Genomic DNA, 12,756 nt, shown 5'->3' on the forward strand with positions numbered 1-12,756 from the left:
TGGAAGTTAGCTTTTAAAGGAGGTAAGTAGGTTAGAGTGGATTCACTAAGCTGTTACTTAACATCACTGTCATTATAAGAGGGGATCTTTAGAAGAAGACAACAAGATGGAGAAGATATTGGGAGAACACAAGAAGAAGGCAGGGGCCTGAGAGAGAGAGAGAGAGAGAGAGAGAGAGAGAGAGAGAGAGAGAGAGAGAGAGAGAGAGTTCAGAAGAAATCAACCCAAGCTTGATGCCAGATTTCTAACCTCTAGGGTTGTGAGAAACTGAAGTAGCTTAAGGTACTTTACTGTGGGAGCTCCAAACAAAGAGGTAACTGACATAAACATCGAATCTAGAACTCCATAACCTTTGAATGGTGAATCATAAATTTTTGTAATAGAATAAAGCTTATTAAAATCTGTCATTTGTAAAATAAAGACTTTACATCCAGTTTGCATTTGGAGACAGCTAAGCATTTGAAGTGTATTAGAATCCACCACAGATGGCCTGGCAAAGGATTGTATCCTTCAAAAGATGCAAGATGGGCTGGTTTCCTAGGACTGCTGAACCAGGTAACACCCTCAATGGCTTGAAGGGACTGAAACTTATGCAGAATTCTGGAGGCTGGAATTAGGAATCCAAGGCTCCTTGCTACTCTTCCTGGGGAATTTTCTAGCATTTTCTCTCAGGTAGTCTCTAGCATTCTCTGATTTGTATCAGCTGCTCAGCTCCAAATATGCCCTTGCCACCACATGGCACCTCTTCCCATTGTGTCTCTTTCTTTTCACTTAAGATATCAGGCATATAGGATTAGGCCCCAGCCTTCTCCAGGATGAACCTTAACAAATTACAACGGTGATGATCCTAGTCCCACATAAGGATGCATTCTGAGTTTCTGTGGTTTGGAGCATCAAGTTATTGTTTTGTGTGATATTCAAGCTAAAAGAAAGGATTTGAGCCATAGTGGAAGAGAAAAGGGAATTCAAATGATCAGCGTATTTAATTTTAGGCATCAAGGAGTAATTAATAGTTTGCTTTGAAGATATTGATAGCCCAAATGGGAAAGGTATTAGATTCTGAATGTGTGTGTGTGCACATGAGTGTGTGATATTCTCACACATAATGTTCGTGTTTGGCAGATTCTTCCCTGATGGCTTTTTTGACCTTAATACATGCTCATTCCAGTCCTAGAGATCTCAACCTTTCTTTCAAATCCAAAGTTCATGTCACTTTTTATATTACTTTATTGAAGTAATATAGATTTTGAAAGCTCATTTCTCCCCTTTAACATATCATGAGCTTGCTTCCCTGTCTAAAGAGAAACATCACTCCCACCCTTTCTCAAATGTATTCTCTGTGATATCTATAGTCTAAGTGGCTTACTTGTCACTAGCCCTTGCTGTGATATCCATGGTCTAAGTGGCTTTCTTGTCACCAGTCCTTGGTTGATCTTCAAGCTGTTGCAGGCCATGCCACATTCAGGAAACTAGAAATAGCCATGGTCATCTAGAAATAATACCGTTAGCTGCTTTGCTTGAGCATTTTAAGTTTGTCATCTTGCCCATCTTACCATGAGCTACTTGAGGGCAGAGGCTGAACCCAGTGACAGGATGCTTTGCTGCTAACATTCATTGAGAATTTTAATGTTCCTGTTCCCATTCTCAAAGTTATTTTCCACCTTATCAGTGGTAGATATGGTCTATAGGTTTAAACTGAGGACAGGTCAGGAGTACCACAGCATGTTAGGGGCTCTGTAGGCATCAGACACACCCGTGGTACATATACATACACACACACACATACATAATGCATACATATATACATACATGCAGCAAAGCATGCATACACATAAAATAAAAAAAAAATCTTTAAAAAGAGCTACTTTATTTTTAAAATAACAATGTAATCAGTCAGTCCCCTACTTTTCGGTATAGGTTATTCCCAGACTCTGTTCTCTTTGCTTCTATTTTTTTTTTGCTAGTTAATATATTTTATTTTTATTTTTTATTTTATTTTATTTTATTTTTTTAATTAGGTAATTTCCTCAATTACATTTCCAATGCTATCCAAAAAGTCCCCAATACACTTCCCCCCCCCCAGTCCCCCACCCACCCACCCCCACCCCTTGGCCCTGGCATTCCCCTGTACTGGGGCATATAAAGTTGGCAAGTCCAATGGGCCTCTCTTTCCAGTGATGGCCTACTAGGCCATCTTTTGATACAAACGCAGCTAGAGTCAAGAGCTCTGGGGTACTGGTTAGTTCATAATAATGATCCACCTATGGGGTTGCAGTTCCCTTTAGCTCCTTGGGTACTTTCTCTAGCTCCTCCATTGGGGGCCATGTGATCCATCCAATAGCTGACTGTGAGCATCCACTTCTGTGTTTGCTAGGCCCCGGCATTGTCTCACAAGAGACAGCTATATCTGGGTCCTTTCAGCAAAATCTTGCTAGTGTATGCAATGGTGTCAGCGTTTGGAAGCTGATTATGGGATGGATCCCTAGATATGGCAGTCTTTAGATGGTCCATCCTTTCTTCCCAGGTCCAAACTTTATCTCTGTAACTCTTTCCATGGGTGTTTTGTTCCCAATTCCAAGAAGGGGCACAGTGTCCACACTTTGGTCTTCGTTCTTCTTGAGTTTCATGCGTTTAACAAATTTTATCTTATATCTTGGGTATCCTAAGTTTTTGGGCTAATATCCACTTATCAGTGAGTACATATTGTGTGAGTTCCTTTGTGAATATGTTACCTCACTCAGAATGATGCCCTCCAGATCCATCCATTTGCCTCGGAATTTCATAAATTCATTCCTTTTAATAGCTGAGTAGTACTCCATTGTGTAAATGTACCACATTTTCTGTATCCATTCCTCTGTTGAGGGGCATCTGGGTTCTTTCCAGCTTCTGGCTATTATAAATAAGGTTGCTATGAACATAGTGGAGCATGTGTCCTTCTTACCAGTTGGAACATCTTCAGGATATATGCCCAGGAGAGGTATTGGTGGATCCTCTGGTAGTATTATGTCCAATTTTCTGAGGAACTGCCAAACTGATTTCCAGAGTGGTTGTACAAGCTTGCAATCCCACCAACAATGAAGGAGTGTTCCTCTTTCTCCACATCCTCGCCAGCATCTGCTGTCACCTGAATTTTTGATCTTAGCCATTCTGACTGGTGTGAGGAGGAATCTCAGGGTTGTTTTGATTTGCATTTCCCTGATGATTAAGGATGTTGAACATTTTTTCAGGTGCTTCTCTGCCATTCGGTATTCCTCAGGTGAGAATTCTTTGTTCAGTTCTGAGCCCCATTTTTTAACGGGGTTATTTGATTTTCTGGAGTCCACCTTCTTGAGTTCCTTATATATATTGGATATTAGTCCCCTATCTGATTTAGGATAGGTAAAGATCCTTTCCCAATCTGTTGGTGGTCTTTTTGTCTTATTGACGGTGTCTTTTGCCTTGCAGAAGCTTTGCAACTTTATGAGGTCCCATTTATCGATTCTCGATCTTACAGCGCAAGCCTTTGCTCTTCTATTCAGGAATTTTTCCCCTGTACCCATATCTTCGAGGCTTTTCCCTACTTTCTCCTCTATAAGTTTCAGTGTCTCTGGTTTTATGTGGAGTTCCTTAATCCACTTAGATTTGACCTTGGTACAAGGAGATAGGAATGGATCAATTCGCATTCTTGTACATGATAACTGCCAGTTGTGCCAGCACTATTTGTTGAAAATGCTGTCTTTTTTCCACTGTATGGTTTTTGCTCCCTTGTCAAAGATCAAGTGACCATAGGTATGTGGGTTGATCTCAGGGTCTTCAATTCTGTTCCATTGGTCTACTTGTCTGTCGTTATACCAGTACCATGCAGTTTTTATCACAATTGCTCTGTAGTACAGCTTTAGGTCAGGCATGGTGATTCCTCCAGAGGTTCTTTTATCCTTGAGAAGAGTTTTTGCTATTCTAGGTTTTTTGTTGTTCCAGATGAATTTGCAGATTGCCCTTTCCAATTCGTTGAAGAATTGAGTTGGAATTTTGATGGGGATTGCATTGAATCTGTAGATTGCTTTTGGTAAGATAGCCATTTTTACAATGTTGATCCTGCCAATCCATGAGCATGGGAGGTTTTTCCATCTTCTGAGATCTTCTTTAATTTCTTTCTTCAGGGACTTGAAGTTCTTGTCATACAGATCTTTCACTTCCTTAGTTAGAGTCATGCCAAGGTATTTTATATTGTTTGTGACTATTGAGAAGGGTGTTGTTTCCCTAATTTCCTTCTCTGCTTGTTTATCCTTTGTGTACAGAAAGGGCATTGACTTGCTTGAGTTAATTTTATATCCAGCTACTTCACCGAAGCTATTTATCAGGCTTAGGAGTTCTCTGGTGGAATTTTTAGGGTCACTTATGTATACTATCATATCATCTGCAAAAAGTGATATTTTGACTTCTTCTTTTACGATTTATATCCCCTTGATCTCCTTTTGTTGTCTAATTGCTCTGGCTAGGACTTCAAGTACAATGTTGAATAGGTAGGGAGAGAGTGGGCAGCCTTGTCTAGTCCCTGATTTTAGTGGGATTGCATCAAGATTCTCACCATTTACTTTGATGTTGGCTACTGGTTTGTTGTATATTGCTTTTATCATGGTTAGGTATGGGCCTTGAATTCCTGATCTTTCCAAGACTTTTATCATGAATGGGTGTTGGATTTTGTCAAATGCTTTTTCAGCACCTAACGAGATGATCATGTGGTTTTTGTCTTTGAGTTTGTTTATATAATGGATTACATTGATGGATTTTCGTATATTGAACCATCCTTGCATCCTTGGGATGAATCCTACTTGGTCAGGATGGATGATTGTTTTGATGTGTTCTTGAATTCGGTTAGCTAGAACTTTATTGAGGATTTTTGCATCAATATTCATAAGGGAAATTGGTCTGAAGTTCTCTATTTTTGTTGCGTCTTTATGTGGTTTAGGTATCAGAGTAATTGTGGCTTCATAGAATGAGTTGGGTAGAGTACCTTCTGATTCTATTTTGTGGAATAGTTTGTGAAGAACTGGGATTAGTTCTTCTTTGAAGGTTTGATAGAACTCTGCACTAAACCCATCTGGTGCTGGGCTTTTCTTGGTTGGGAGACTATTAATGACTGCTTCTATTTCTTTAGGGGATATGGGACTGTTTAGATCATTAACCTGATCTTGATTTAACTTTGGTACCTGGTATCTGTCTAGAAACTTCTCCATTCCATCCAGGTTCTCCAGTTTTGTTGAGTATAGCCTTTTGTAGAATGATCTGATGGTGTTTTGGATTTCTTCAGGGTCTGTTGTTATGTCTCCCTTTTCATTTCTGATTTTGTTAATTAGAGTACTTTCCCTATGCCCTCTAGTGAGTCTGGCTAAGGGTTTATCTATCTTGTTGATTTTCTCAAAAAACCAGCTCCTCGATTGGTTGATTGTTTGAATTGTTCTTCTTGTTTCCACTTGGTTGATTTCACCCCTGAGTTTTATTATTTCTTGCCGTCTACTCCTCTTGGGTGAATTTGCTTCCTTTCGTTCTAGAGCTTTTAGGTGTGTTGTCAAGCTGCTAATATGTGCTCTCTCTAGTTTCTCTTTGGAGGCACTCATAGCTATGAGTTTTCCTCTTAGAAATGCTTTCAGTGTGTCCCATAAGTTTGGGTATGTTGTGGCTTCATTTTCATTAAACTCCAGAAAGTCCTTAATTTCTTTCTTTATTCCTTCCTTGACCAAGGTATCATTGAGAAGAGTGTTGTTTAGTTTCCACGTGTGTGTTGGCTTTCTATTATTTATTTTGTTATTGAAGATCAGTCTTAGTCCATGGTGATCTGATAGGGTGCATGGGACAATTTCAATATTTTTGTATCTGTTGAGGCTTGTTTTGTGACCAATTATGTGGTCAATTTTGGAGAAGGTACCATGAGGTGCTGAGAAGAAGGTATATCCTTTCGTTTTAGGATAAAATGTTCTGTAGATATCTGTCAGATCCATTTGTTTCATAACCTCTGTTAGTTTCACTGTGTCCCTGTTTAGTTTCTGTTTCCATGATCTGTCCATTGGTGAAAGTGGTGTGTTGAAGTCTCCCACTATTATTGTGTGAGGTGCAATGTGTGCTTTGAGCTTTACTAAAGTATCTTTAATGAATGAGGCTGCCCTTGTATTTGGAGCATAGATATTCAGAATTGATAGTTCCTCTTGGAGGATTTTACCTTTGATGAGAATGAAGTGCCCTTCCTTGTCTTTTTTGATGACTTTGGGTTGGAAGTCAATCTTATCAGATATTATAATGGCTACTCCAGCTTGTTCTTCCTACCATTTGCTTGGAAAATTGTTTTCCAGCCTTTCCTTCTGAGGTAGTGTCTATCTTTTTCTCTGAGATGAGTTTCTTGTAAGCAGCAAAATGTTGGGTCCTGTTTCTGTAGCCAGCCTGTTAGTCTATGTCTTTTTATTGGGGAGTTGAGTCCATTGATATTAAGAGATATTAGGGAGAAGTAATTGTTGCTTCCTTTTATTTTTGTTGTTAGAGTTGGTGTTCTGTTTTTGTTGCTGTCTTCTTTTAGGTTTGTTGAGGGATTACCTTCTTGCTTTTTCTATGACGTGGTTTCCGTCCTTGTATTGGTTTTTTCTGTTATTATCCTTTGAAGTGCTGGATTCGTGGAAAGATAATGTGTGAATTTGGTTTTATTGTGGAATACTTTGGTTTCTCCATCTATGGCAATTGAGAGTTTGGCTGGGTATAGTAGCCTGGGCTGGAAATTGTGTTCTCTTAGTTTCTGTATAACATCTGTCCAGGCCCTTTTGGCTTTCATAGTCTCTGGTGAAAAATCCAGTGTAATTCTGATAGGCTTGCCTTTATATGTTACTTGACCTTTTTCCCTTACTGCTTTTAGTATTCTATCTTTATTTAGTGCATTTGTTGTTCTGATTATTATGTGTCAGGAGGAATGTCTTTTCTGGTCCAGTCTATTTGGAGTTCTGTAAGCTTCTTGTATGTTCATGGGCATCTCTTTCTTTAGGTTTGGGAAGTTTTCTTCTATAATTTTGTTGAATATATTTGCTGGTCCTTTGAGTTGAAAATCTTCATTCTCATCTACTCCTATCATCCGTAGGTTTGGTCTTCTCATTTTGTCCTGGATTTCCTGGATATTTTGAGTTAGGATCTTTTTGGATTTTGTATTTTCTTTGATTGTCGTGCAGATGTTCTCTATGGAGTCTTCTGCACCTGAGATTCTCTCTTCCATCTCTTGTATTCTGTTGCTGATGCTTGTATCTATGGTTCCAGATTTCTTTCCTAGTGTTTCTATCTCCAGTGTTGCCTCAATTTGGGTTTTCTTCATTGTTTCTACTTCCCTTTTTAGGTCTTGGATGGTTTTATTCAATTCCATCACCTGTTTGGTCTGGTTTTCCTGCAATTCTTTAATGGATTTTTGTGCTTCCTCTTTAATGTCTTCTACCTGTTTAGCAGTGTTCTCCTGCAATTCTTTAAGGGATTTTTGTGCTTCCTCTTTAATGTCTTCTACCTGTTTAGCAGTGTTCTCCTGCAATTCTTTAAGGGATTTTTGTGCTTCCTCTTTAATGTCTTCTACCTGTTTAGCAGTGTTCTCCTGCAATTCTTTAAGGGATTTTTGTACTTCCTCTTTAATGTCTTCTACCTGTTTACCAGTGTTCTTTTGTATTTCTTTAAGTGTGTTATTAAAGTCCTTCTTGATGTCCTCTACCCTCATCGTGAGATATGCTTTTTGAACCGGGTCTAGCTTTTCCGGTGTGTTGGGGTGCCCTGGACTGGGCGAAGTTGGAGTGCTGGGTTCTGATGATGGTGCGTGGTCTTGGTTTCTGTTAGTAAGATTCTTACGTTTACCTTTAGCCATCTGGTAATCTCTGGGATTAGTTGTTATTTTTGTCACTGTTTAAAGATTGGAGCAGACTTTGTGTTCCACTCACCAGAAGTCTTAAGATCCTGTGGCGGGTGTTGTGGGTAGCTGGCGAGTGTCAGCTGACCTTGTGCCCTAGCTACCCCGGTTCTGGTCTGACTGGAAGAGGCTTGTGGCCCTATTCAGGCCGGATTTCTGCCTCCCCAACCAAAGCAGTCTCAGGTCCCGCGTGATTGGACTGGAGCAGAAGCTGTGTTCCACTCACCAGAAGTATCAAAATCCTGTGGCTGGTGTCGTGGGTAGCTGGCGGGTGTCAGCCGACCCTACCCTGCACTCTAGCTACCCAGGTGCTGGTCAGACCCGAAGAGGCTTGTGGCCCTACTCAGGCTGGTTTTCTGCTTCCCTAACTAATGCAGTCTCCTCTCTCTTTGCTTCTAAATGATGAGCTTGTAGACCCTGGATCTCTGGGTTAAAGTACATATGTCTTTTTTCAATAGGTAGCAGATTACATTACCCAAATGTTTGATAATTTAAATCTTTATAATGCAGATTTTTTTCTCTGTGAAATCAGACAGTATTGTTAGAAGTCTTGGTAGTAACATGTTAACTCTTTCCTGTATCCAGAGTAAAATTTGCAGGAACCTCAGATGGCAGGCTTTACAGACATGTAAAACATCTCAAAGGTACAGAGGAATTTAGAATAAAACAAATGCAGTATCAATTTTTAAAGGCTTTAGAAATACTATACTTAGTTCTCCTGTGTGTGTATGTGTTTGTATGTGTGTGTATTTGTATGCGTGTGTGCGTGTGCATGTGCGTGTGTGTGTGAGTGTATTTGTATGCGTGTGTGTGTGTGCATGTGTGTGTGTGTGTGAGTGTTTTTGTATTTGTGTGTGTGTGTGTGTATTCGTGTGTGTGTGTGTGTGTGTTTATAAGTAGCCATGTGTGCCACATCTCATGTTTAGAGACACCAAGGTAACTTGCTGGAGCTGGTAGATTCCAGGATCAGATAAAGGCTGTTAGACACTCGGGCTGTAGGTGAGTCTCAGTGTAGGTGCCCTTGCTTGCTGAGCCACCTCTCCAGCCTCAGGTTTGTTATAAGGTTCGTGATTAAGGTTGGCTCATGACTTGGGCTTATTCTAAACCAAAGTTAAATAGAGAAAGCAAAAAAAAATTCTTTATGTTCCTTGTGGAAAATATATTCATTTTAAGAGTTATATCCAAATTCTATCTTTTAGCTACTGGGTAAACAGTACCAATACTCTAAGCATCCTGTATATGCTTGAGTGCAATCGTAGAGAATATATTACAGGATGGACCTGTTAACAAAGTCATACATTTCCTGGATGATCTAATATTTGACCCCTCCAATTGCTAGTTGTCTTAGGCATTGTGAAGAGTGTGAGTTTGCTAAAAGTCTTATGTGATTATTTTTCTTTGTTTCTCAGCAATCAAATGTCAAAGAGGATGGTATAGAAGACATATCCTGACCCTGTAATCTGGGAAAAGTGTCTTGTAGTCAACGTAGTCAGTCATTGTGTGTGTGTCTGTGTATATCTAAATCATATGGAGATAAGGCCAGACAGAGGTGGATGTCTTCTGTCTTCTTTGAGGGAGAGGAAGAGCAAGAATGAGAGACAGACAGACAGACAGACAGACATGGATAGAGAGAGACATAGATTAAGAGAGAGAGAGAGAGAGAGAGAGAGAGAGAGAGAGAGAGAAGAGAGAGAGGAGAGAGAGGAGAGGAGAGAGAGAGAAGAGAGAGAGAGGAAAGAGAGAGGAGAGAGAGAGGAGAGAGAAGAGAGAGAGGAGAGAAAGAAAGAAGAGAAAGAGAGGAGAGATAGAGAGGGGAGAGAGAGAGACAGAGAGAGAGACAGAGAGAGAGACTGAGACTGTGAAGGTTCTTGTCCTGCTTTTGTTTTCAGCTTGTTATGAAGTGAACAATCTCTGCTTCTGCACCCACTACTATGAGATTCTGTCCTTCAGAGGTCCTTTTTCAATCGCTAAAAAGCAGCCAGTAGATGCACAAGCTCTTACTTAATATGTGGACTTTGCGGAGAAACAATTAATTGATAGATAGCAGTAGGTGCTCAACCCCTACATTGTTCCTGTCTAGTAGCACTGCTGTTTAATCTCATGAGGCTAGGTTTATCTTAACTAGAAAACAAGCTTATAATTCAGGGCTGAAGTGATGACGCAACAGTTAAGAGCCTTTCAGCTTTTCTAGAAGCATGGGTCCAATTCCATATAAGCCACATGGCAGCTTACTACTCTCTGTAACTCCCATTCCAGGGACTCTGATACCCTTTTCTTGCCTATTCCAGCATCAGTACACACTGGTATTCAGACATACATGCAAGTAAAACAGAGGCATTGAAAACATCTTTATAATTATGTAAAATTTCAAATATTAGAAAAATAAAAATAGTACAATAACATGTTTATTGTAAAAATATTTTAAAAATCATTAGCCAAGGTTCAACAAAGCTAACAATTTGTAAAATAATATGCTAATAATATGTAAAATATGTAATATTTCACATATACTATATTTTTATATAGAAATACAATGAATTTATTGTTTGATTTATACATATTAGAATTTAATATACTCTAGAATATTTTTGCCAAATCATTTAAATAAAGTTATAGAAATCGTTACATTTACAGCTAGGTATTCTAGCACAAATTCCTCAAGAACAAAATTTTGCATAAATACCATATTAATATGCTACTAAAATTAATAATTATGTTACTTATTAATATATAATTATCTTGAGTGCCCATAATGTCTCTAAAAACACATTTTCAAAGCAGGATACAGCCTAGATTCCTGTACTGTATTTGTCTCATGTTTCTTCAGAGCTGCAACTCTTTAGACTCTAATCTAGCAACCTCTCAGACTGTTTTCCGTTTGACTGGGTATTAAGGAGCACAGTATAGCTGTGGTGAAGACTGTCCCACATTCTGTATATGTATACTATTCTTTCCTTACTTCATGCATGGTTCACTGTTTTTGTCTATGTCATCTCTTTCTAAAAACCTGGAAAATTGTTCTAAAGCCTTATGAGATTCAAGTTAGATATTTTGGCAGCAATCAATGTCCTTAGATTATTCCCAGAAGTCACATAAAGGCAGAGTGTCCCCTCAGGGTAGATCACTGGATTGAATTGTAAATGATCGAATTTAAATTCCAAAAAACTTGTAGAGTTTTTGGGACAGACCTACTTTTCAGTAGTCCCATTTCAATTAGATTTAACATTTTTTGGTTGTCTTAGTTAATGTTACTATTGATATAATGAAACACCATGATCCAAAGCAACTTGGGGATGAAAGGGTTTATCTGCCTTACACTTCCAAACCACTGTTCATCATCCAAAGGAAGGTGAACTGGAACTCAATCAGGGCAGGAACCTAGAGGCAGGAACTGATCCAGAAGCTGTGGAGGGATGCTGCTTGCCGGCTTGCTCATTATGGCTTACTCAACCTGGTTCTTTATAGGGTCCGGGACCACCAGACCAAGAATGGCATAATCATGGACAGTGGGCTGGACCCTCCCCCATCAATCACTAATTTTAAAAATGCCTTGTAGCTGGGTCAAATGAGGTCTCCTCTTTTTAGAAAACTCTAGTTGTATCAAGTTGACATAAGTCTAGCTAGAATATTGGTCTTTGAATACACGATGATTACATTGGATATTTAAAAATGGTGATATTGAATTCTTTACCTTAATCCATTTCAGAGTAAGATCGTGTTTAATAGTTGCCACTAAAATTGCTACTTTAATAGTAGCAAGTGAGATTTATTTACTTTTTACTTTTCAAATACCAGATGCTATGTAAATGCTCAGGAATAGACTTTACCCCAAATTAGAATACTCCTTAGCATGTGCAGGGCTGAGATGGTATTGTATAGACATTCCTGCCATGCCTTATGAAGTGGTTTAGTAATGATGTCTTAACTAACAGACCAATGGAAGAAGGAGGAAGGTTGTTCAAGTGACAACAGACTAAGCCTCCTTCTCTTCCCCTTTCTTTACCACTTTCCCCTCAGTGTTGCATAACAAATGTCTTCCCCTTTACTGTGAGCATTGGAGACATTACTTCATGCACCTCTCCTTCACTCTTCTTTCCTTCCACCTTATCTCTCCATGTAAAGAAACTGACTGGAAGCACACAGAACGTGCTCCTGAGAAGACGGGAGATGAGTTCCACTCTTCTATGACAAAACGATAGCAAATAGTTGTTCAGTGCTCGGTAGAATACCAGTTCCCGGATCTACAATAACCATGGAACCACTACCTCTGCCCTCTGCCTTTCAGGAGCCATATCTCAATCACCCTCTAAGAGAGTCAGATGACTCTTCAGTAGAGGTGAGTGGTCATGAGGTCATGACACACGTTTAGACTTATTTAGGACATGAACAGAGTAAGTCTGTATTAAGAAGGATCTCTTCTGAATAATGAGTCATGACTGCAGTGGGTACTTTGTTATAGATTTAGAATTCAGTTAGTGTAATGGGCCATGATTTTCTCCCTGAGAGCTGCTGGAATATCAGAGATGTGAAGATTACTTTAGCTTCTTAACATCCCCAGGAAGTAGGTTCATCAGCATTTAAACATCTTCTATGGTCAACAATCCTTTTGTTTTTAAGGATTAAATTTATTAGCTTACTATTAGCTTACTAATTAACATACCATTTGGGTTTAGCATAAAAGGAAAGCACCACTGTGTGGTATCTTTAATCTTATAGTAAGCCAGTCCTTACACATGATGATCTTCATTCTAACTGCAGTCTAGAGGTACAGACAGACGATATTTATAGTTTATTACAGTTGCATTTACAGCTTCATGCTCACTTTAGATAAACTGAAATAATAAAAGACAAAGTAAGTC

The sequence above is a fragment of the Mus caroli genome, unplaced genomic scaffold, assembly GCF_978045245.1.
Source record: "Mus caroli unplaced genomic scaffold, Mus_caroli_1 scaffold_2, whole genome shotgun sequence".
NCBI classification, from domain to species: Eukaryota; Metazoa; Chordata; class Mammalia; order Rodentia; family Muridae; genus Mus; species Mus caroli.